At 39.1% G+C, this 26,950-nt stretch overlaps 1 protein-coding gene and 1 long non-coding RNA gene across 2 annotated transcripts in view; both read left to right on the forward strand.

Moving 5' to 3' along the window:
- Positions 1 to 2,626: 2,626 nt before the first annotated feature.
- LOC137172547 (uncharacterized) lies at positions 2,627 to 4,182 on the forward strand. The gene is made up of 2 exons (XR_010925003.1): positions 2,627 to 2,873; positions 3,751 to 4,182. It is a non-coding gene; the product is annotated as an uncharacterized lncRNA (long non-coding RNA).
- A 7,693-nt stretch (positions 4,183 to 11,875) lies between these two features.
- The window catches only part of hs3st1l2 (heparan sulfate (glucosamine) 3-O-sulfotransferase 1-like 2), a 31,079-nt gene continuing 16,004 nt past the window's right edge, over positions 11,876 to 26,950 (forward strand). The window contains exon 1 of the mRNA XM_067571157.1: positions 11,876 to 12,687. The gene's annotated coding sequence lies outside the window, so the exon portion shown is untranslated. The remainder of the gene's footprint in view (positions 12,688 to 26,950) is intronic.

Below are 26,950 nucleotides of genomic sequence, written 5' to 3' on the forward strand. Positions count from 1 at the left end.
ATGTTGGAGTTAGCAAGGTGTAAACAGCTTTTCAGGAGAGTAGTTTTTTGTGTGTTGAAGTGGCCTGTGATGTCAGTGCAGTGGATGCTGTACAAACCTCTAACATGGCACGTAACTGAGACTCAGCACAGACACACTTGTATTAGTCAGCAGCCACTTAAAAAGCACAGGCAACTGCAGATATCTGTCTGACGTCACTTGAATCCACAGAGACCAAAAAAAAAAAATGCTGAATTACTTGTTTTGGACAGAATGTTTTTTTTTCTGATGACCTGGACATATGCATTGTTGACAGAGAAATTTTCAGACTCAGTTCATCAAATCAGTCCATTCTGACTGAGTTGTAGTGGTCAGTGGATTTGCTCTGAAGCCAAAGAATTTCACAAAAGAGTTAAACTTTGGTGACCTCTGACACATGATTTCACGCTGTTGACCAACTGACAGCGCTGACTGAACAGAAACATGTAATCAAAAACGAAAGAAGCAATCTCATTTCCTGTGTTGCATCACCAATAAAACTTTACTCTTTGTATTTTTATAAACAGTAAATGAAAGAATACATGTGCTCATTAGTTTGGAGATGTTATGCATTTGCAGGGACATGGTACATAAAATAACTCAACATTTAGATGAGCATGAGTTGAGTTGTAATGAATTGTAGTTAATGCAGCGTTCATGTCATATTGAGGTTATCAGAATTATGAGACTCCAACTTGACAACTTCCAAGCTGTAATTACAACTGGGAACCTTGGAATACAGAAGTGCCTGAAAATCTACACTGTGATAAATTGCTGTAAAAATACAGCCAAATTCTAACAGTAAGGTACTGTTCTTTCTAAATATGAAATATGGTTCATCCTCCTTTGTGCAATCAAAGCAAAAGGTCAGTAACATCATATTGAGAAAATAGAACTACATCTGGTTACTCAATTAGTGACAATATTGAATTTTTCCGAACATTAGGTATAATTCCAGCAAGCAACTGGCAGGCACAAGAGAGCATTTTCAGGTAGTTCAGTAAGTTTGAATCACTGGTATTTAAACATTATTCTCACTGCTGCTTGCAAGTCTAGTTTAAAGATTATTTTTGGATGGCTGTTTTCTCTTGAGCTACACATCAGTGAATATTAATGCTAGTCCGGCCTGGTTTATACCTACAGCTTGTTTATCCCACTTGCATTTCATAATTAACAATAGCCTTCTATATAAAGCACATAACAATTGAAGTTTATTCAAATATGGAGCCAAGTTGATTAAGATATGTTTGCTGCTGAGCCCCAAAAGACAGAGGGGTTATATTGGTTGTCTTGGCTCAACCCATGTGTTTTTCTACACTGCAGCTAGGATACTGCAAATATACTGTAGTTTGTTGCCAAGCTGTACTAAAACCTGGGACATAATTGGCGATGTTACATGCTGTTTTCAGGTACTTCATTGTGATTAACCCTGAGCGGGAAACAGAGGCCAGCCAGGGAAAATAATTCTGAAGAAGACAAACAAGCTCACAGTGAATCTTCATCACCACTCTTCTGGAGAACTTGAAGTCACCTCATGTTTAAAATGTTTATCTCTGCCATTCAGTTGTTTCATTTCTCTTTCTCCCACTCTTTTCATTCTTGTTTCTTTCTCACTCAGTGAGCTGTGAGCCTTGAAGCCTGGATGCCAACCATCTGCCAATTAAAAACAGAGGACACTTGAAGGCATTACAATTTGTGTTATCCTGCAATGTGTTTATTTGTGCTTTTATATTTTTTTAAACAGTAGTTTGCAAAGCAGTTGCTGTTCAGGAAATTATAATTAACAGGTTCACATTGACCCCCTTTGAAAGGGCATGAACCTTGAGAATTATTTTTTCAAACATGCATACTTGAATATACTTGGCATATTTGAAAACCTTTGAATAAATGCACAGCTGTCACATGTCTCATCCTCTTTTGTGATAGTTAATTAAGGTTTATGTGTTTTTGAATGTAAAAATGAACTGATCTCATTACTGGACCATTAAGATTGAAGACACATTGATATTTACAGTATATATCTGCAATTTTTAGTTGTTTTTATAAATATTAATAAGAAAGAAAAGTTTTCAGTTGTTTACATTTACAGTAAGAAACTGTTCACGTAGATAACAATAGCAACACTGTAAAATACAGTATATGACTGCAGGTCGAGCCACAGTATCAAACTGTAAACCTCACATTCTACAGCTGAATACTGTAATAATTTTTACAGCAATTAACTGTTAAAATAAATTATGGTAGTGACACTGTAAAAAATGGTAAAATGCTGGCAACTACAGCTGCCAGTAATTTACTGTAATTTTACAACGAAATTTGTTACAGTGTAGCAAATAGGGACGCCTCACATCAGTCAAAGTCCATCGTTCATGGTGATTAAGCCCAAATTCAATGGATGTAGTGTTATGTTGTCATTACACAGTATTTTTAACCCTCACTTGACCAACTCTATAAACATACAAGCGTCTTGAATTGATGACATGAATGTTTGCACGTCTTAAACATGGGAATCTTTCCCATCTTTTCTTTCCAACCCATATGACATAAACACGACCTTAAAGCCCTGCACACCCACACAGGTGTTTCCACTTATTCTGGATGATTAGACCTCTGGCCAGGTTGAACATGGGGAGGGTTACACTGAAAGATTGGGATGTAACTGGACCCCATGTGCTAAAAAGGATGATAAAGGAGTTGTTTGTCCCTTTCTAACAGGTACAACAAAACAAGAGAGTGAGGGAGACGTCATCCAAAGAGCTCTCCACACAATCCCCCAAAAGTGCCAGGCTTTGCAGCAATTTTGCACAGCTGGAATTGCAGGTTGTGATGAAGACTGTCCTTGCAAGAAAAACAATGTCAGTCTATTCAGCAAATGTCCAAAAAGGACATTTTTTATGTTCAAGTGACAAAGAACATTAGAGATTGTAAGAATTATGATTCTTGTCCATCAGGAACTAAAGAGGGAGTAATGTGTCTACAGAGGGAGGAGGAAGTGATTGTGGTGGTTGGTCAACAAAATGTCATTGACAGTGGCATGGGTGATCATTTGCTGTACACACCATAATCTTTTCCTAACCCCAACCAAGTTGTTTAGCTTAAATCTTATCTTAGCACTTATATTTTTGCAATGGTGATGTGTAACGGTTTTGAAAGGCTCTGATCAATACCTTCTAAAGGGGGCAAAAGGGACATGAGATCAGAAAATGCTAACATGTGTTGTTCTGAAGGGCAATTACAAATGATATAGTTTGCCATTTAATTTAAATGACATGTTCAATGTCTCAGACAGACCCAAACACAAATGAAAGAAACAACTGTAATACTTTAATTTAAAAGAGTATCTAATATTCAGAAATGACTGTTTGCAATTTCAGGCATGAAATTCACTATGAATTAAAAAGATCAGTTTGTGAAAGGTACAAACTTGATCGTATTAAACAGAAAATCCAAAGAAAAAGAGTTGATGCTGGACAGGTGGCACTAGAGCAATAAGCACTTGGCTCCAAAGATATGATAAATAGCCTCTTTAAAACATGTAGGAAAGCACTCTTCACCGTCTTCAAAATTCAGAAATCATTCCACATGTAAATAAAACAGCCGCCTTCGGTTCTCCTTCTGTTCACATTACTGGAAACTTCTCAAAGCAGACCTCAGCCAGTGAAAGCTGAGGCCTGAATATGCCTCTCCTGGGATCTTTTCTCTATACTTAGCTTTCTTACTTTCTCAACACAGACGCTAAGCCCGCGCACATCAAGAGCGCAAAGGTTTGATGTCCCAGCTGGCAACTGTTGGCTAATTAGCCTCTGTTCTAGTTTGGCTTGTTGCAGCTACACGACTCATCAGCGGCTAATGAACAGTGTTTGTCCGTCTGCAGCCTCTGAAGGGTGCTGAGAGCCGTGGTGGACAACACAAGGAGAGTGTAGTGGCTCCAGCAGTGACCAAATGTTCACAAAGTGGGTTTTCGATCCGGAGAGTGAACAGCTGTTTATCTCAGTTCTACAAAAAGATGTGTCTGAAATGCAGATTATGTTGGTACAAATGAAATGATAATGTGACTTCATTAAAAACTGTAATCACATTACTTTTCCTGAAATGTGACAACAAACTATTTTCATTATACTTTTAAACTTATTTTAAATGATTAAATATTTTTTTTGATATTAACATGTGTGTATTTTATGCTTGAACTCTTGCTTAGTACAGAGCCGTGGAGATAAAAAAAAAAACTAATTAGTGCTCTCGATTTAATAATTGGTGCGCACGAATTACTTAATTAGTGCTCTCGAATTATCTATTTTGCATGTTGAGGGCACCAAACCCATTCAGTCAGCTGGAAGTTTGAAGAAGGCGACATCAGCTACTTCTTGATGTGGTGAATAAAGAGCTGGTGAAACTTGTTTGATTTGATCTGAGACATGTTGATTTGTAATAACCATACCATATTAATAGGGAATAAAAACCTTTTTAAATCCAAGTATAGTGAGGTACAGCAGGACGAAAGAATGGCATGAAAGTGAAATTGTAAACACAAATAACTGAATGGAGGCTACAATTAGTTATTTTTTTCCATGGCCCATCCTGTGCAGCACTTTTCCTCAACTGTGGCCTAAGAGAAAAGTTGCTAGTACGACAGATGCCACTACAGAGCTTCACTAGCTTGTTGCGCTACTTAACACAACCTCTTGACTTTGTACTACATCATAAATTTCTCAAAGAGCTTCAGTGCAAATTCAAGAGGTTTTGATATGTAGTACAACAAGCTAGCAAAGGTAACCACTTCCTTCAGGGATGAAGGAAATAGTACCCAGTGCAAGGTGTGGCTCATTGACGTGTTTTAAAAGTTCTTGGACAACAAAAAGGTCTACAGCAACAACATATCAGGCTTTAGATACATGCACAGTACTTATAAGTAGGATGAATTCATTGTTGGTTTGGCTCTGTACATGAGATTTAATAACAATAAGAAAAATACAGAAAATCACCAGCCTTATCCTTGAAGGGATGTCAGCTCATCACAAGGGGTCAGTGTGGTAGAAGACACATGAATGCTGGGAGAACAGACCGTAAAGTAAGAACTGGAAGTTAGAATAGGCTTTTGAGTTGTAAATTATCTTTTAACGTGTTTTTTTTTTTACTCACAAAAAGTTGAGGAGATGAAACACTGCAGTCAACCTGATGAACAGTCTGGAAGTGATACCTTTCTAATACCTATATTTGATCAAACTTGATTATCACAGTTGAACCCCTGTAGAAAATTTAACTGTATGAGTGCTGACATAGGCTACTGGCTTTTAACTGCATTGAGCATGTGCACCATCTCAGAAATTAACATAATTAATCCACACTTAAACACATGAAAAGTGAGGGCAGTGTATTAGGATGTGAAATTAGTTAAGCAGCAGACAAACGACAACAGTAATACTGTAAAGTTATGAAGAAAAACTAATAGAGCATTTTTGCTGCTGCTGCCTTTTCCCTTAACCCTGTTGGGTGTTTAGTTATAGTTTGGTTTAGTTTAATTATATTAATATTGTACAAAACCATAAGTTTTGAAATAAGACATTCTGGGATGATTTGGCCCTCTTCTGCCCCATAGTGGAGATACTTTTCTGTCTCTAGATACACAAAGTCTGCTGGAAAATATCAACAACTAATTTCCTCTTCAAAGTCAGTTACACATTATTCTAATTGTGACAAGTTTTTATGTTGCTAAAAGTCCATATAAACCTCTCAAAACACTGCAATTAACTTCTTTGTTATCCATCAGTATGCTCAGTATTTACCAAACACCAAAATAATAATAAAATATACTGCTTCAGTATATCTCACTAAAAGTTTCAGGTGGTGTATTTTACCTGAAATGTTAGGTGGGTGTAGAAAGACTGATAGTGGAAACTTACCACTTCTTGTTTACAGTTGCTTCTGTTTTGCTTACGTAAGTCAACCTTCAGTTCCTTTTGTGACTCAATTCATCCATGGGAACAAAGCAATAATAATCATAATAAAAATGTAATTTTCTTATCAATGGTAGAAAATGCTGTGAAGCAAAACAAGCATGACAGTCGTATTAACAAACACAATAAAGGAATACTTTGTGCTGCTGGTTAAATAAAGACTCACGCACGAGAAGAAAGACATATGAATGATATCATCAGTATAATGCAAATTTACATACAAATAATATTACTATAAGAAACATGAGTCCACTCAACAGTCCAGGAAACACAAAGTAAACCATCAAACTGAAACCACAAGGACAGCTGATGAAGATGCGGAGCCTCTTCTGAAGGTACACAAAGGTAAACGACTTTAAGAAGTGAAAAAGGATACAAGTTTAAGGGAGTGTACTATGTTATATAATCATGTTTAATGCACAAAAAGAATAATTTAGATTCTCTGAGTGACCTCAATCCTTTAACCAGTTCCTCCATTCCCTCCATGTAGAATTTGTGGTCTTGAGATTGCAATGATTAATGGAAATTCAATCAATCTTCATAATATTTACACAAAAATAGTAAAACTGGAATATCTCCACGTAAAACTAAACACATAAAATTCAGAGCTACTTTTGTCAGCCAAAGTCAAAGAAAAATCCAGCTTCAGACTCCAAAAACAACCTCCTTTTCCCAGAAATTGTCTTGTCAAACAGCAGCAGCCTCCAGGCTGTGTATTGTGCTGGCCAAGCTTCTCTAAGTTCCCAAAATTCAACCAAAATACCTAAAACCGACCCTTTGGTTTATGGGGCTTGTTAGAAATCTATACAGAATGGCTGGATGAACTACAGTTAACTTATAAACTACATTTAAACCTGCATTAATTGATTTTTTGAGGCCACTTGGGTGTAGAGGAAAAAGACGTGAACACAACATCGACATGCTATCCCCTTTCAAGTGAACATGGTGAATTTGTTAACAAACAGTTGCCTATTTACTCATCCAGCAGACACAGAGTGACATTAGCATCGATTTTGAGTCATGTTTCTAACCACCTGGTGAATGTAATCAAATATTTCCTCCCTCAAGTGATCAACAGTCTGTTGGATTCTTTCGCGCCCACATTTTCCCCAAAATAACACAACAGTCTCACAGGTTTTAGTGCAATTTCCTTCTTTTGTTATATGTAGAAAATTCAGTGGTTTTTGGCCCCAAACATTTTGTGAGATCCAGGAGGATTTTATTACCCAAAGTGTTTACTTACAGTGATTATAATCAATATTTTTCATGATAATAGTGTATTAAATGATAAAACATAATGTAAGAGGTGTTGCTCCTTGATGAACTTCTTGATGAAGCTCCTGATGGCTTTACAGAGCTGTATATCCAGTTTCAGCTCAACTTTACTGTTTTGGTTCACTCTCAGCGTTCTTACAGCGTCATCTGTTCGGATGCAGCAGGCAGCTGTTTTCAAAGAAAAGGCTCTAAACCCCACTGTGCACTACCTGCCCAGCACCAAATGGCGAACCGACACAGTTAGCGACTAGATGGTGAACATAGTGGAGCATTTAGCAGCTAAAGAGCCAGATATTTTCCCTCAGGAGTTTGTAGAGAGCAAAAATAGAGCTAAAAGAGAGTGAATATTGGACTTACATTCACCAGGTGGACAGAAACACAACTCTAAATGAATGATAATGTTGCTCTGTAACTCCCCAATGTGTAAATAAACAACTGTTTGCTAACAAGTATTATGTCAATCTTTACAACTTGTTTCTGTTGCTCCCAAGTGACCAAAAAAATCAGTTAACGCAGAATTAAGCGAAACCATCCCAGCACACACTTTACCGGGTCTCCTCCCAGTCTGTGTTGGGTTATGTAGCTCGCAGCAGTGTGATGGTGAGCAGAGACACAGAGTCGGAGTGCACAGCTTTGTAGTCGAAGGGGCGGCTTCCTGTCCTGCATTATTAATACCTGATGTTCACAGTTGACCTGGCGCTCAGACACGTCCCTCACCAGGCCATGAATGAAAGAGAGAGAGAGAGAGAGAATGTGTGTGTTTGTAGCAGAGAGCAAGAGAATTAAACTCGTGCTACAACATCCAGGATGGACACCAGTTCATTGCACGAAATGTCTCCTTTAAGTGAAAGATGGCGCTTGAATTGCTGAAACCTTATCAGAGTCTCATAAGCCGGGTTTGTGAGGTGCTATGCTGCTAATAGTTGTTAGCTCTGTAAGACAAGCTTTGCAATTTGTTCTCGATAATCTGCCTTGGTTCAGCAAGAAATGGCTGTTCATTACTTCCTTCAATGAGAGCAGTTTTATCCAAATACTCGCCAAAGGAAAAAAATGAAATGTAATATAGATAATTTGGCCTGAAAAGAAATAGAGAGCGGAGTGGGGCTGAGCAATCCGTCACAAAGCCCTGTGAGAAAACTTCACTGACAACCATATAATGAGGATCTCCCACCATTTTATTGTGTCTTTATCTCCTCTCTATAAACTAGGAGGGTGAAAAGAAGGGAAAAAAAAAAAAATAAGGAGCTGCAGGTTTGGAGCAAATTACCCATGCTTATTTATTCAGAGACGTCGCCTCATAGAGCAACCAACCCCCTGGGTCTTCTCACAGGCCCGAGCGAGCGCCAAATCGCTTTGCTGCTTGGAAAGAGAGAAAAACGACAGAGAATAAAAAGGAGAGAGAAGAGAGAGGGAAATGTAATGTTTTCCAAGAAGTGGTTAACAGAATGAGGACTGAGGTGACAGATAAGAGGAGGGTCGGGATCAGAGATGAGGTTGAGATACAGCAAGAGAGGAAAGGAAAAGAAGAGAGAGGAAAAAGATGGAGAAGTGAACATAAAGGGAAGATGACCAAAAAAAGAAAAGAGAGGAAAAGAGTTTTTTTGGGGGGGGAGGAAAGTGATCAGAGCATCAGATCAGAACGATAGTTAGCTCGAGCCTCGGAGGGAGGGAAACGAGAGGAGGAGAGAGATTGGAGGAGGTGTGGTGGTGCTGATGGAAACTAACAAGGGAGGCGGCGAGGAGGGGTGGAGGGGCTGGCTGAGCGTCTCCCAGGGGTCTCAGAGGGAGAAGAAGATGGCTCGGCGAGTGCACCCCCCGCAGAGAAACTCAACAGGGGGTCAGCTTTTTGTTTTGGAAAGAAAAAAAAAAACAGAAAAGCTCCCCACCACTCTCGACAGTAAGAGGCGAAAAACAGAGGCACATACACACCATGTTTCAGCTGGTGGAGGAGCTTTGTTCAGGGAGTTGGGGGGGCTCTTTCTAATTCAGGCTCTCATTTCCCACCCCCACAGTCACACACTTTCACACATGCAAATATAGATATACAGTACAATCGGAAAGTAGGACAATGATCTGTTTCTCATTGTTTTGGCTCTCTACTCCCAACAATGTCAACCTTGTCTCCTACAAAATGTGTTTAGGCTACTTATTGTTTTGTTAAATATGTTCTGGAGGAAATGATGCTGGATTACATTTACTAACACTGCTTTCCAATCCAGGAAGTTTTTATTATAGATTAATAGTTTTTTGAGCTATGAAATGTCAGAAAATGTTCGAAATTGTCAATCAGTGTTTCCAAAAGCTCAAGGTGACATCCTCAGATGTCTTCTTTTGTCCCAACCAACAGTCCACAACCCAAAGATACTCAGTTTCCTTTATAGGAGTCTAATGAAACCAAGAAATATTTACATTTGTGAGATTGAAACCAGAGAATTTGGACTTTTTTTTCTTCAAAAAAGACTTGGTCTGAAGTTAGAAGAAGGTCATGCTTTTAGTTAAAGATAAAAATCAACATTTCTGCATCTCATACTTCAACTTATGTTTTCAATATGTAGCAAAGACCGTGACCTTTCTCAAACCTTAAGTCTAGGGATATTCAACATTTTTCTTATTGACAAAAAATCCCATGAAAAGTCCAAAGCCAACATCGAACTGGACACCAACAAGTACTGTGTGTGTATCCAAAGGCTGATACGATTTATTCCTCTGTGCCGTAGAGCTCCACTGTCGTCCAAATGTCTTAAAAACATGTTCCGTTATTACGATGAGCACAGACACTTAAATACTCACTAGAGTATAATGAGTATAAAGAATAAATGTCTGTTAATCTGCAGCTGAAATTAGTCCCCCAAAATGCACTATTTACTTATTTTAATGTTTGCTAAAAAACTACAGTGCCAAATTGATGTATCCTTTTACAAAAATAAAAAGTATATCTGTGACCCTTTTTTTGTTTGTTTGTTTTTAAGATTTACATCTTCAGTAGGAACAAAACGAGCTTGGAGCTGAGAGCAATAGACAGAGTAGGAAAGCTGGAAATTATTGAAAGATACATGTGGTTTACACATCGTCGGTTTTGGTATTTTCATGGCATTTGTTGACAATAAGAAAAATCCATAACCACATATGCTTTATACGAGGGCAGCATATATTGTAATTGAAATAAATATAATACACTGACAATGACCTTTTTGCGGATAAAGTATGAACATTTTATGTTGGCAGTGAATAGTTTGCAGGTATGTTTGCTATAAATCTTCATCTTAATCTGAGTGGTATTTGCTAATGCTGTATATGAAATTAAATGTTATAGGACATGTTTTGACTGTGAAGTTAAAGGACTAATTGTCAGCTTTAAGGGTGTTTGAGGTTGTTTACATCCATATTTGGCGAATAATACTCGATACCCTTGGAGGTGTTATGCACAAAAAGGGTTATAATATTTTTACAAGTTCATAAAATGTGAAGCTGAAATGTTAAATGTTTTAACCTCAAAGACATTGTTTCTTTTTAAACTCAGTGTGCTCGAGTACAGTGCCGAAACAAAAGTGTCCATATGTACAGTACATGCACACCCACAAAAATCCCCTCCCCTCCCCTGTTCAGCCTCCTGAGGAGCACTTTAATGTGGATCTGGAGCAGATTAGCAGGCTAAAGCTAAATTCTGTAATCACTGTGATGGGCTTAAACAAAACTGAGAAGGGGTCTCCTCAAGGTTAAACTGATTGCTGTCTTTTTCAATTAATTCGTCAGTGTTCATTCAGGCAGTCAGCTTTTTTTTTTTCTCTCTGTCCCCCTGTTTTATTGCAAGATGTTCAGGTATTGATTCGGATGGCAAATGCGGCAAACTGTGTGTAAAAGTCTCCCTTTTTATTCAGTCATTTTTGTCTGTAACTGAGTCTAATGTACATATAAAACAAGTGGAAAAATCTGCATGGGAAGTAAAAAATACTTGTCACCAATTCAAAACAACTTTTCTTACGTATTTTCTTCAAAAAAATATATATTATGATGCAACAATTTGTCTTATTCAGTCTTGTTTTAAGATAAAAGTGCTTATTTTGACAGAAATTCTCAAGACCAAATGCGTTTTACTGCAATGGTAGCTTTTTTTCTCACCTGTTTTCAAGAAAATAAGGTTTTTATGAGCCAATTATAAACAACTCTACTCTCTCAACTCCTACACAATGTCAACACTTATGGTGAATTTATGAAATACTTATGTTTTGATCAAGCGATTTCACGAGGAGTCATTTATATTAAATGATGAAATGACCTGATATGATGGAGATTTTTTGCTGCAATTAACTGAAGTGGTTAAAAAAGATGCGTTGGTATCTATATATATAATTTAGTTGATTCACACTATTAAGGCTGTGATTCTGCATCATGAAAATGACACTCAACATTGTGAGATTCACCAAAAACTTTAGCAAAGTGCTGTTAAGTCACACCCGACACCCATCAATAAGTAGTTTGTCCCTGACATGATTTGAAAAGTGAAAATATTTCTTTTTCTCTCCACCTACTTCCTTGTTATTTAATCAAATGTCTTTGTAGATTCAAAGGCAGGAAAAACATGAAGAGTACAAAAAGATTAAATATCTTTACTGATAGAAAGACAAACAAAAAGCGACGGCTTGGAGAGAAGCCCATCACTGTTTTTTTGTGCTGTTTTTGTGCCAGCTCTCTTTAACTTATTTATGATTCAGGGGACTCACAACAGCAAACTGAAGGGGGAATTTAAGGAAGAAAGACAACAAAAGAGAGGTTAAAAACCAAGAATCAACTCAGAGGATCGGTTGGAGTCAAATGGAAGTAGAGTGGGGAGGAGGAGAGGAAATGTTTTGCTCCATAAGTCCTTCAAGGTGATCAGATGAAAGAAAAAAAAAAAAAAAGACCTGATTGTGAGAGTGATAAAAAAGAAAAAGGAAAAAGGGGAGGAAGGAGAAGAGAGAGTGGGGTGTTTCCCTGAGGCGTAGATGTGTTTGTGTGTGAACTAATCTCTCTCTCTCTCTCTCTCTCTCTCTCTCTCTCAAACACACACATACACACACACACACACACACTCCCTCCCTCTCTCTCTCAGTCACTCAGTCAGTTGCAACAACACGCTCACCGAGGTCGGCAGCACAAAAGCAGAGTCGCTCTCTTAACCGCTTGCACGCACACACACACGCACATATCCTCTCACACACATACCACACACACTCAGACACTCGACACACACCTCCTCAGCGGCTCCCGGGGAGCTGAAACAAAACTGACGAGAGGAAGGAAGCAAAGGAAGGAGGAAAGAAGAGAAAGAAGAGAAAGAGACAGCAGGAGAAGAAGAGAAGGAGAATTGAAGAAGAAGAAATAAAAGAAGAAGAAGAAGAGAAAAAGACTGCTGCTGATCCTAAGAGAAAATAAAGACACATTTTTGGAAAGCATCATTCAGGTAAGACCTCTTTTTTTATCTTTTCCATTCACTCCTTATCTTCTTCATCATGAAGGCACACATAAAGTACACACAGTACATCACAGACAATATTTACATAAACTTCAATGTGTCCTTACCTTGAACATTATGTTGAAAAAAAAAAAAAAAACAGTGGAAAGTCTCACTTGATGCTGTGCAAAGTGACTGAACCTTTACTTCAGAGTTAACCTCATCTACCTTCACTCTCCGGAAGCGATTGACCTCCTTTCTCTCCGTATAAGTTCATAAATTCACACGTTTTGGGGAATTTGTATTTTCTACTTGTCAGAGAGTACAGTAGAGATGCAGTGTGGCGGTTTGAAGTCACAAACGCTTTTCGTTCGTGCAACACAGGAAGAGAGAGATGTGCGGTAAATGTAAGCTTGATTGCATTCACCTGTATAGAAGCAAATGATGAGGTCTTTTTTTTTGTGTGAGTTTGCATGTGCATTCAAGCATTACATAACATCAGAAACGAGATTGAGTTATAAGGGAAGTGAAAGCAAAAGGAAATTTATTTTTTAGGAGGATGTATCTCTGTTTGGTGAGGATAACCACCAACATCGGCACTTGTTCGTTTTGGTCCTGTGCCAGGAATCAAAAGAAGACGTTACCTTTGGACTTTAAAACAAGACTAAGAGTCAACAGCCACGTTAGCAGCTCTGTGTGGCTGTAATCCTTTACCCTTGTAAAGAAAACCAAACTGTTAGATAGATAAAACATTCAGTCAAGGCAATTCATCAAATAGTTGTTGAGATATTTCAGTCTACACTAAAGTGATAACCATTAAAAAGAAGGTCAAATCCTGGCTTGAGATATTTGGAGCTTAAAAAAAGAGCTTTTTCTTTAACTCTTATTTACTCTTATATTTGTCTTATTGGTTGATATGATCTATTATGTCACCTTTACTGTTTTACCTTAGGTAGATAGTTGTAATTTAATGTCTCCCTGAGCTAAACTACTAAACTAATCTATAAAAAATATTCTATCTACATACCTACAGCATGATTAAGCTGCACTGCAAACACATGATTGCTAAAACAAGGTGATAATTCATTGCCAGCACCGCTAATCATGACACTCCCACATGACTAATTGGTTAAATAATCCCGTTCCATGGAAAACAATACCTACTCAGGAGCGTCAGAGGAATTTAAACAGACTGTGAAATGACGAAACAACAGGAGCCGATCCAGGTCAGACAGGCTGCGAGGAGACAGACGTAGAGCGTGTTTACTGTTTTTGACCTTCACTGTGTTCATAAAGACTTGATGTAAGCAGAGGAGGAGAAAGAGGGAGAGAGGAGATGAAGAGAGAGAAAAAAGGATGAATGGAGTCATTGTCTGGTCTGTATGCATGCGTGTGTGTGTGTGTATATATGTGTGTGTGTGTGTGCTGAATGAGGGGGGCGTGTTTTGTGCCTCAAAACAAACTATGAGCAATCTGTGTCATGTGAGAGGTTAATGCTACACCAAGATGTGGCTCATCTTGTAAACAAAGAGATCACATTAAATTACTGTATAACCCAGTAATCATCAGTGAACCATTCATGAAAATAAATACTGTTTTTGTATCTCTATACTGTAACAAATAAAGAAAACACATCGGGTTTACAGGCAGTCATGTGTTTTATGTTAGTGAGTTTCTTTTAAAGGGGACATATCATGCTTTTTGTCATTTTCTGTCATTTTTATATTGTTATAATGTTGGATGTTAAACTTGGCGGTGAACATATGTAAAAATGTTCTTTGCAAGTCAAAACCCCAAAACCCAGGACTTCAGTCTGCTCTGAACGCTCTGTTTGCAATATTACCTCTACTTCCTCCTCGTGATGATGTCATATCGTCCGCACATGCCCACAAACAGCGGTCTGTTCTGTAGTCTTTGTCGCTAAGGTTGTTCCACGAGTTCACGCATATTTCAGATCGGATTTAGGCTCGAAACATGTACAGATGTATTTGAGAAGTTTACATTTTGAAGTAAAGAACGAGAAAAAGACGTGAAATCCTGTTACTGTTGTTTATTTACGTAAACCTCTGCATCCGCTGAAGTCAGCTGAGGAGCAGCTTCCTAAAGCTGGCCAATCAGAACAGAGTATTCAGTTTGCAATCTGCAACCTAGATGCCACTAAATCCTACACACTGCTCCTTTAAGAAGTAAAGAAGAACTGGCATGAGCTGGTCAACTTTAGCTGACTTTAAAGGTCAGGATTTTTCTCTACTTCTTCTTTATTGACGTAAAGAAATAATTACAAATTCTTCCATCTCAAAATGATCATACATGATCTTATGGTTAAAGGAAGAAAAATCAAAAACTCAGTGCTCGCTGCAGAAAATCCAAAGAAAAATGACATCACAGGTCTTCACTCGTAAAACAAACTACGAGCAAAAATGTTGAGCGCATTTAATCAAAAATGTCAGCATAAATAATGTGCAATGGTCATCATGGATCATTTCAAATCTTTTGGATTAGATTGGATTATTGGATTTTTTCAGTTTTATTGATTTTTTTTAATAAGGTACTATTATGTTGCCAAAACCAACAAGTCCTGCAAAGGAAATGACAAAATATGTCGTTAGTCGATGCTCTCCAAAACAACACAGAAAAGTTTACCCAACTGACGCATCATTGATCATTGTATGATGTGAAAACACTGTGGTTAAAGTCTGGTTAGGTCTAGACAAAAAAAAAACACTATAGGGAAGAGTGTGGTATGACATCTTTGTTAGCTGTTGCAACAGACTTGAAACTTTAGTATTACAGTATTTTCCGGTTTTGAATGATTCAAATGAAAGACATCAAATTCAAGATTGTTTCAACAACAAAGGAGCCATTTAACTCTCCTGAGAGAGCATGTAGCAGTGACTCATACATGCATTATTTCTTAGAACACATAAAAATGTAAAACCTGAGTTATATCACACTTCAGAAAAGTTAAAGTGCTCCACAAATACCAAAGCAAAAGAGGAGCACAAACCACAAAAGCAATTAAACCCAAAGACTGTAAACAGGCGAATCAAGTACAAAGTGATTAGAACATAAAACACTGTCGATAAAATACAGACGAGCAAAACAGCAACAATAAACGTTCCACCTCAAACAGATTTTATGTTTTTTCGGGGCTTTTTTTTTGCTCCTTACTGTTTCCTGTTTACCTCTGAACAGAATCAGTTTAAATTCCAGAAAAACTGATTAAGATTATGTATTTAGGAAGCTTTGCCATCTGAGCTTCGCAGCTACAAATCCTTGTCGAGACAAATTCTAATTCTGCAGAGAACGGTTACCCCAGAGCCCTGCAGAGGAAGAAACAGTACTGTAGGTTTTTTTTAAAAAAAAAACAAAAAACTGCACTCAGATACATTTTCTGTTAAAAACAAAGAGAAAGACAGAAGGAGATACTGAGTAGGAGTGGAAGATGGAGACAGTGACGATCGAGCATTTGGGACAAATCAGCAAAGTTCGATGGAAATATGGTGAGACAGCATGAGCAGGAGCAATTTGGATCAAAAGTAAAAATGGATTTTTTAGAAAATTAGGGACATGGGACAATTCGAGAGCGAGATAAGAGCCTGAGAGCGACACCGACAAAGACATTGTGTCAAATCTAGTGGCGATGGTTTGACGTGTGTGTGTGTGTGTGTGTGTGTGTGTGTGTGTGTGTGTGAGGGGGTCTCTGCCACCTTGGTAGCAGAGTACATTATGGCTGTTTGGGCACATTAAGGGGCATTAGCTGGAGGAGCAGTCCTGAATAATGCATGGTCTTTATTTATGAGCAGAGTGCATACGTCCTCTGAAGCGCACTGAACCGGGGCACGTACGCACGCATGCACACATACACACAAACACACACACACACACAAAAGCGATTCCCTTTTCATGCACTTTCTTACATGCTGTCAAAATCATGAAATTGTGCAAATTGGCATTGTGCGTATGCATATGTTTGCGTGAGAAAAGGCATGACCTCACGCAAGTGTGTGTAATTTGTCTGTGTTGTGTGACTAACAATATCTTTGAGACACCTCCAAATTCTTATCAACAACAACAACATAAAAAGATAACAGAAGACGGTCGGTATGCTCTGGTTTATGGTCCTTAAAGACGATATAACATGCTTTTTGTGATTTTCTGTTATTTTGACACTGTTATGATGTTGGATGTCTATGTTAAACATGATCAAAGTTCCTAAACTTAAGGTGAACTTATAAAAAATGCTCCCTGAAAGTCAAAAGACAGGGCTTCAGCCTGCTTTGAACACTTCCTTTACAATGTTGCCTCTACTTCCTCCTCGTAGTGACATCAGATTGTTTGTGCATGCTCACAAATGACCGTCCCTTCTGTAATCTTTGTTGCTAAGGTGGTTCCATTGGTTGTTTGCATTGACTACTACTGTTTGTTGACGTAGCCTCCTGAGCTGCCAGAAGTCTGCCGAGGTGCAGTTTCCTGAAGATAACCAATCACAAGAGAGTGAGCTCATCAGGAAGGTGGAGATAAGAGGGGATAAAATGGCCTGTTTCAGACAGAGGCTGAACTGAGGGGCTACATAAAGAGCCAGTATAAGACAAATAACACATTTTTGAAACTGTAAATCATATAAAGATATTCCAGTAGAGCCCATGAATATAAATATAGACCTGGAAAAGTGCATGATATGTCCTCTTTAAGTCTAACAGGGCAGCCAATGAGCCCATTAATGTCTCATACACACACACACACACACACAAACTCACGCAATGCACTTACAAGAGAGTCGTTTTCAGATGACTTCAGACAATCAAAACTTTTAAGCGTCATTTCTACGATTGCCTCCTCTCAAAGTTTTATCACGGTGTGCTGAATTTGCCTGTCTCATCCCTTGCTTAACAGTTTTGTTCCCGAGTGAAACACCGTTTGACATCTACTCGCACAGAAATTACTGCTGGCATGAAAGAGAGAGTCACATCAGTAGCTCATCAGCAGGACCCTATTTTTTAACAAAGTAAAGATGATTTAAGGCGGGTTTGACAATGCTCTACTTTTCCATTAATGTGAGGTAACTTTATATCTATTTTTTGTTAATCTAAATGTACAAAAATCTACTTTTTGCTTATATTTCAGAAATATCCCAGCCAGCTTACCTTTGCTGCTCTAGAGGTTCTCTATGGGTTTAATGACCATGTGTTGTTTTACATGTTTTAGTTAACTATAAACAGATTATATTTCATTTTACTGCTGACTACTTTTTACCTTCTAGAGGCAATGATTTCAATTTACATCAGTGTAATTTTATTTAGTTCACTCAGGTGCTACTGCTTGAGAGCTGGCATGAAAATGATCAAATTTACCAGCATGTTGTTGAAAAATTAAACCTAATAATACACATTTATTCATCACTTGAGTTATGAGGTTGCAGTTCTGCAGACTCTCAAGCCTTGAATTTGTTTTCCCACCAGAAGTGAAATACACCAAATACAAATAGGAGAAAATTTCATTACATTCAATTCACAAGCTGCATTATCACAAGACAATAATGTAATTTTGGCAATGAATCAATAACAACAAAGCTGACTAAATCTCCAGCTGTATTTTTTGGGATCTAAAGTGAGTTTCATGCCTAAACTCAACTGAGAATAAAGGCTGCCTGCAAGTTGTATTTAATGAGATAAAAAAGAAGTTAAAACTGTGGTATGTTCCTTTAAAGTCTTTAATAATGGTCTTATTTAGGATGTAGTGTTGTCTAATGGATTGTGGCCATGTGCTCAGGAGGTCAGTGTTAACTGTGTTTGTAAAACCTTGGAGTATAGTTCATCAGCCTGGCAGCAGCCTGCACACACACACACACACACACACACACACACACACACACAAACACAAACACAAACACAAACACAAACACGTAGACTGTCGAGGTTGTCACACCTCAGCCGCTCTGAGTCAAGGTGACAAGAATTCCTGGTGGCAGGCAGATGGAAGGAGCCAGCAAGACCCCACCTTTGTCCACACACACACACACACACACACACACACACACCATCATTATACCATTGTGTTATTATGGTCCCTTCTGTTTTCTGGCCAAAACCTGCTGGCGTGAACCTGCCAGCATCCTCTGACAGCCTGCCCAGCTGAACTGTGATTTCATTCACAGGTAAACTCCAGTGAGAACGACAGAATCTTAAACTCTGCCTTAAGGCTCCTTTACACTGAGCGCTTTTGGGATGTCTCAGATGAAAGTTGATAATCTTGAGAGAAATGTGGTAAAATCTTTGGTCTTCAATCCAGAACAGTGGTCCTAGATCCTAGACAGCCTGAGGCAAAATTATTGCAGCGTCAGAAATTTAAGACCAAATTCTCAGAATGTGAAATGAAACGGAAAAAAAAGAAGTTTGTGTGAGTTTGCTGTATTTTCCCAAACATATGAAGAATGAAGCAAGCCGAGGACAAACCACTGCTTCACTTTTTTTTAGCGCTGTAATTCATCATGCATTTTTTGCATAATCTGACAGCCTCAAATTGATGTCATAAAGTCTGACACAGATGGTGATCAAGATTTATTACATGCGTCTCACACATTACGACATGCAATAAACTTACATGATTGTCACAGTCTGGAGAAGCCTTTAGAGGAATACTCTACGCTAAAAATTGATCCTTTGAGTATCAAACACCACCACTTGTAGGCTTGAAATGTGGCCTAGAAACGTTTGCAGGACGCCAACACAGACCCAGAGTCAAAACTAAAAGTTTAAACTAAGGTTTAGATTGCTGGTTCCTGTTATGTGTCAGATACATTTCATCATACATTTGATATCTTAAGCTGTTTGCTGTTTGTTAGCCACCAAAAACTGTGGTGTTTTTGCAAACCACAAAGATTACGGATCTAAACTGAATCTTTGGGTTTCTGTTTCTGTTTCAATAAAATAACATATCAAAGCTTCCATGAACACTTCTCTCATTGGTCCTTATGGTTAAATGCCAATAAATTGCCAAATATTCTCTTCCTGTTGCAGCTTTAGAGCTATGAGGAGGTGACAACAGGTGCAACAGATATGAAGTATATTAGGCAGAGAGATTTATTGTTCTGCAGCAGTGGTTTGACATTTTGAATCCATTGTAACTGTTGTGAATCTATGAAGTTGTCCTTCATGAAGAAGGACGCTGCAAACTTTTCACTGCTTTTCAAAACTACAGGTATTTGACACTGAAGAGAGAGATCATCTGTGGAGTATTACTTTAAATCTAAACTAGCACTTTTTGAAATGTGGTTACAGGCCAAAACAAACACTTTGAAGGTCGAACACTCATAAACATAGCAACTATGACAGGAACTCTTTCGCCATATTTCAGCTATATTAATGATATGATACTGCATTTATTCCTGGAGGGAAAGTTCTTTTTGCTTACCCTCCTGCACGCAGAGTTCAGAGGTCAGCTACTGAACAGCCACCCAGAGGCTGGCAAGGTTTGAGTTCTTTAGCTAAAGGGCACATCGGCAGCGTTATATTTCTGTGAGCACACTGTACTGGATTCTAGCCAAGGTTTCAGGCTGAAGGATGATCTTCCCACTCACTATGAATATCATCACTCCACCTGAGTGGAATGCTGATACAGAGCGACTTAGAAAAAGTGGATATAGTGCGCTAGAAAATCTTACAGTATTTACAAATGTGTACTCTTTTGTAAAGACAAGAAGTAGAAATGTTTGTTAATTTATCAGATTTTCTTTGTGTGATTATTTTATTTATCTTTGCATGAATATATCCACAGGTGGATGCATAACAGATCACTTAAGTATACCAACCACATGGTGTATTACACCATACCTGCAGAGTATCTCTCCCGCCCTTTCATGAACCCAATCCACAAGACACTACATTACAAATTATTCCCAACACATCTACTCAAGTATGAGTATGCATGTATGTACTGTACACCTCACATCCTTAGAAGAAGGGAAAACAATACTAGCGAAAAACGTAAAAAAGCAAAAAAACAACATATGTCTGCATATCTACATATGCATGCATGTGCACATGCACATCAGAAGCCCATATAAAACATATGTGTGCAGTATCTGTATATAAAATACAAAACAATGTATTACACGTTATTCCCAATACATTTACTCAAGTATAGATGTGTGTATGTTCAAACAGGAAGAACAGGACTCAGAAATAGACAAGAAAAATTCAATAAATACATAAACAAAACAAAACATACAGACATTAAAAGACAGACAGAAAAAGCAGAACAGAAAGATCTGATAACAAGGGAGACTAAAAGAAAAAAAAAACTTTTATTTGTTTCATACTTCAGCTTCCACTGCACTTAAACTGCTCAGATATACAACAAATACTTCTCCCATTGACTGAAAAAAACATCAGTTTAGCACACACGTACCCACAACATCATCAGATCATCAAATTTTATTAAAAACCCAGTAGGTGTTGTCAATCTATGATGTGGTATTGAATTCCATTTTATATTCCACAACTGTTTTGATGGTTTTCGTTATGTGTTTTAATGCCAAACTGCCAAAAATCCACATTATAGGTAAAACACTAAATATTTCACATTTTGGGGGGATTTTTGTCATCTTGGCCGTGACAGAGGTCGAATTTAAGTAACAACTAGCATCCTTCACACATGCCCATACAAGTCAAACCCTTGTCCCGTCCTATTAACAGACTCCTGGTGTCCCGCCAATTAAAATCAATCAACCCAATCTCCCACATATCGACCTGCTCCATACAGTAACAAAGTCATTAAAGCAAAGTCCTGGCCCGCTCCCAAAATTTAAGATAAAAGTATCAAAGCAAGGTCATGGAAGGTAAACCGATAGACTCCAGAGGGAAGAGCAACGCTTTAGAGATTTGCGGGGTGACCTTGATGGATTCCAGACAGTCAGAGGGAGCTCAAATCGCAAGCCGGGTGGCGATATGTGTTTGTGTGCGTGCGTGTGTGAGGTTAGTGATGTCTCTCATTAATTTCCAGTCGCAGGGAGGGCCTGAGGATTGTGTGTGAGTTGTGGTGTGACGGGGAGGAAGGAGGTGGTGTGTGGGGGTTAAGTAGGAAGGCAATAAAGCCATTTAAGAGTCATAAAGTGCTTGGTCAATCAAAACCACCCCCTGCTAGGGACCTCATGTCCTCGACTGTGTGTTCATGTGTGTGTAAATGTGATGTTGCGGGTACACGTTCGTGCATATGTGTGTGTGTGTTCGTGTGAATGTGAGAAAAAGAGCGACAGAGTGCATGTAGTATGTGTTTTTGTGTATGTGGGAGAGTGAGGTTGTGCTTTCATGTGTGCCTGTGTGTGTGTGTGTGTGTGTGTGTCTAATGTGTGTGTATGTGTCGACTGAGGGGGTGAGCGAGCCAGTCTGGAGAGTCAGTGGGATACTGGGCACAAAGCGAGAAAGAAAGGGAGAATGAAAGAAAGGATGCACCACCAGTGGAGCTCTGTGAAAACGGCAACACAGCAGATGCAGTGATTAGGTATAATTTGTCCGGCTACATATGTGCATGTGTGTGTGTGTGTGTGTGTGTTACATGTGCATGTATTTGCCCCTACGTCTACGCCTCTGAGTCATTTGTAGCCACTGCAGGATTCTGTCCATTATGCACTTCCTATTTGGCTTGCAGACACATTTTTTGCAACTGTTTAAACTGTCAAATTAAAGAATCTAAAGTGGCCTGCGAGCTAAAATGTGCAAACAGTACGTTATCACACAGTTATGTCTAAAAGCTCAAACGTCCTAATGATCCAAAGAAATTGCCTCCCTTATCTGGTGACTTTCTGCCTTTTAATGGATTCGTTGGCAAATGCATGTCTGTTCGCCAAGCATAAATATGCAGAAGCAATACCTATACAGACAAAAAGGAATGAGAAACAGCCCCTAAGCATAAAAAGTGAGAATGAAAATATGATAATCATTAAATAATATACATTGTTAGCATTATGTGCTCTACAGTATGTTGATGCACATAGTCAATGGAGTATATTTGTAAAAGTACACTCATGTTATTAGCTTTAGCGTTTTACATAGAAAACTAACAAAGTATTTAAAGCTGTAATAATTCATTTTTGGCCACAAGGGGTGAGAAAAGCACAGTTCAGCACCATATCCTTGACTTATAAAGCTGTTATAAGTAACATGTTAGCAAACAGTAGTCTACTTACTCATCCAGCAGACACAGAGAAACATTAGCATTCATTTTCAGTCCTGTTTCTGGCCACCTTGTAAACATATGTCCAACATTCATGGTCCTTTTAGGATCTTGTTTGGTCTCCACCAACTCCTGAACTTCTTGCTAAATGCTCGACTCTGTTTACCAGTCACTCAGTAATAAAGTTGGCTTGTGAGAGCTTGATTTAGAAGAAAGAGCTGCCTGTGAGTGTTGAGACTGAACTACGGGACTGCATTGAGGTTGGGATCCTGCAGGTCCCACAGGACCCAACGCAGATCTCGCGGTTTTAACTTTGCCGTGGGTGAGAGTAGGCGGTCAAAAAATAAACTGCGGGTTCCAGGATTTAGCTGGTGCTAATCAGAAGGATGGCCTTAACAGATGAAGTTGGAAAGAATATTGAAGCAGGTCATTACAATACTAAAGCAAAGCAAGGAAAGTCTCACATTTGGACAAATTTCTCACTTGTTACTGAAAAAGTATTGATCTACAACGGGCACAAATCTGGCTCCTCTGGGTTGAGGTGACGTGTCTGTTCCATTCTAGTCAAAGTAAGCTCCCCTTCAAAGATAAAGCACTTCTTCCTGCACATATTAAACAAGAAACTATTGAGAAATGTGTCGCACTTTGCTGTAGAGACATTCGGCCATATGACTTTGTCACTGGGAAAGGCTATGTTGACATAATTCAACACGCCCCACGCATGGCTCTATAGTGAACCATATAATAGTAAATATGCCTTAAAACCAAAAGATTAGCTAAAGAAGGCTAAAAGGCTCAATAGAGCTGCAGAGTATAATTTGCTGTAATTTCAACAGTATAAGTAACCCTTTCACATTACAGAGTTATTTGATTCAGTGTTTTAGTATTTGCATATTAAAAAAAAGAGTGAAAACACATAAAAATTCTAAAAAATCACAAAATATAAAAAAGTTTTTGCGCTTGGCTGTGGAGGAAAGGTTGGCTCATTGATAAAAGCAAAATGCAACAAAGTTCCATGGAAACAGATGTAGTGATTAAATCATGATCTACATAAAGCATGTAATTTAAACATCCTCTCACATTTCTGCTCCACTGAAGAGATGAAAAACTGCAGCAGACAAAAACATCCGTGTGGAGTGACGAGGAGACTGTAACACTCTTCAAATTAATACATCAAACAAACAGAAATGTCATATTTCCATAATATTTTCTACACTATTTTCACAGTTTGACTTTGACTGGCGCTCTTTTAATTGCCATCTTGTTGCACCTGCTTCTTTTAAAATGGTTTAATGGCCCCAAGAAGAAAAATAGCGCCACCAGCTGTTTATCTTGATGAACCAACTCTAAATATTTGCAAAATGTCAGTGGATGGAAATCTGACAATCTTTCAAATTTGCACTAATTTGAATGGAAACCTAACTTATGGCTATGTTTTTGTAAGTTTGTAAATAAAAAAAAAAATCACATATCAAAAATATTGACTGATGCAGGTCCAATGCCTACCAGGAAACTCTGTTAATAAACTGTAAACTGTATGTAACATTCCCGTCTAGCACAGCACAGACTACCCAAACACAAATTTGTATTCTCCAAAACAAAAGCTAGAAGAGAGGCAAAGATCAAATGTTAATTCCAGCTCTCCCTGATGACTCAGCACTCACTTGTTGATGTTTGTGTTTTAATCTTGAAACGTCAGTAGGAAAATGTGACAAAAACAACACTAATATGCGGCTGACTGACAGCGGGGAGTGAAGCCCTCCTGCTGCTAAGTTCACTTCACCTGCATAAACATCAGATTTTACGATGAGAGGCGAAAAGCTGAGCGATGAAAACATCAATGCATCGTCTCTGACATGTTAATTTGGGGACAACTTCTGCTGAACTTAAGGCAAAATGTCAGATTGTGAAACCTACTTTATTACATTTCAGTTCACCTCCTTGGAAAACAGCCTGGATTCATCGAGGACATGAGGGACACTTGATTTAAAGTGCGATTTAAACCAGTAAGACTGGTGTATTTTTGTAGCATTGCAAGGCAGGGTGTCTGTTTCTCTGCATGTCTGTGTTGTCTTTGGGGCTGAACATTTGAGACACCAATCAGACTAATCGTTCATTTTGGACAACAAAGCCACCAGCAGCCGGTTTTGTTTATTACTGTCGCTGTAGGGCACTGTTTGGCTTTAACACCACACCAACTGTGGCATCATCTGTAACCGCCGCCACCCTCCTCTATCCCCCTAGCTCTCTCTGCAGCTTCTCTCACTCTTTCTCGGTTTGTCCATCCTTCCCAGCCTCCCCCCTTTCAATAATCCTCTGTCCCTGGGGTCTGCTGCCCAGGTGAGAGGGATCTAAACAGTCGTTGCCATAGTAAGCTGCCAGCGGGAGTCCAAACACACCTGATAATGCAGGTACATCATTTCTTTCTGTTCGTCTGTCCCTCTCTCCTCTTCATCTGTCACTCACTTTCCACTCTTCTTCCTCCAACCCCCAATCCTCTTTCATTACATAAACACCATCTGCCTTTCTGTCTCCTGTTTTTGTTTTTGTTTTCCATCAACTGTCCTGCCTGTACAGTATGTAAAGTAGAAAAAATACAGTTCAGGACCCAGATAATGTTTGGGCTCGCTGGCCCGTGATAATATTGACCAGACACAACTTGCCCGCCCCCATCTGTCAGCTCGCTCTCGTTCCAGACGCCTTTATGCACACAAGCGTGACACTCACACACGAGCAGACGACATTGAATTCACCCGAAAAAACAAGTCGATGGTGTCTGTTGCCCCGGAGCTGCTGACCTCGCCAATGTGCCAAGAGGGACGCACACAAATCCTACTATCCCACATCCCCCCTAAATACCACACACACACACACACACATACACACACATACACACAACTGTCCGGCACCCCTCGAGTGTCCCGCTTTCACTCGGTGACAGTCGGGTTAAATCCACTCTGACGGGTCAGACTCCTCTCACTGTCAGGCCAAGCTGTCGGGGCTACTGTCACTGTGAGAGAGCCCACATATGTTATTTCTGTGTCTGTGTGTGAGTGTGTGTGAGCGAGTGAAAGTGAGCGAGTGTGTAAACAAGGATGGCAGCAGGTTGGGTACGGATGTGAATGAGGCACAGTGTGTGTGTGTGTGGTCTGTGATGCTGCAGTAATTAGAATGATGCATTACTCCTCATCAAAGCATTAAGATTTCCCTTCATCAGAACTAAAGGGTTTAGCCAAAAAGTATGTGGACTGGGGTGTGTACCAAATGTAGAAGATTTTGTGGGCTAAGCAGAGGAATGTGTTCTCTGATTAGTCTCAAGAAAAGGTTGTCTTCTTTGGATTACCGTAATGCCGTGTGATGCTCCTGTTTAACTGGGAAATTATGTCATTATGACTTACTGTATTTGAAACGTTGCTAAACTTGTTTTGCAAATTAAAAGTAGAATTAGTAGTTAGAAGTTTTGGGTAGTGATCAAAAGAATGACATCGCAGATACAAGTGGCTCAAGTCTTAGAGAGCTTGGACATCTGGAGGGAACTCAGAGTTTAGCTGCTGATCCTTCAGATCGAAAGGAACCAGCTGGGGTGATTTGGAATTGGGCATCTAGTTCGGATGCCTCCTGGCTGGTGTGCGTTCAACTGGTAGGAGACCCCGGGGCAGATCCAGAACGCTAAGAGGGGTTTTATATCTCTTCTGGCTTGGGGAGGTCTCGTGTCTCCCAGCAGGAGCTGGAGGATGTTGTTTGGGAAAAGGACGTCTAGGTTACCTTATTCAGTCGGCTGCCATTGTGACCCAGTCCCGGATAAGCGGCGGAAAATGTTTACTGCATGAAAGTTTATTGAAATAAATTAACAGATAAATGAAAAGCATATACCAAGCATGAAGAAGGTGCTGCTGTAGCAGGGAGAGAGAGAGAGACAGCTGAACAAAGGGGCTTGGCAGTACAGGTTGAGCCCATGAGCCAGTGTTGGTGCCAGCCGATCAGATGGTCAAACTGGCGCAGTGGACAGGAAACACAAAAATAAAACAGGAGGAAGACACCATAGAGATAGATTAAGGGAGAAGGAAAGTGAAAGAGACAAATCATATACCTGGCTCAG

Source organism: Thunnus thynnus, chromosome 2 (assembly GCF_963924715.1).
Source record: "Thunnus thynnus chromosome 2, fThuThy2.1, whole genome shotgun sequence".
NCBI classification, from domain to species: Eukaryota; Metazoa; Chordata; class Actinopteri; order Scombriformes; family Scombridae; genus Thunnus; species Thunnus thynnus.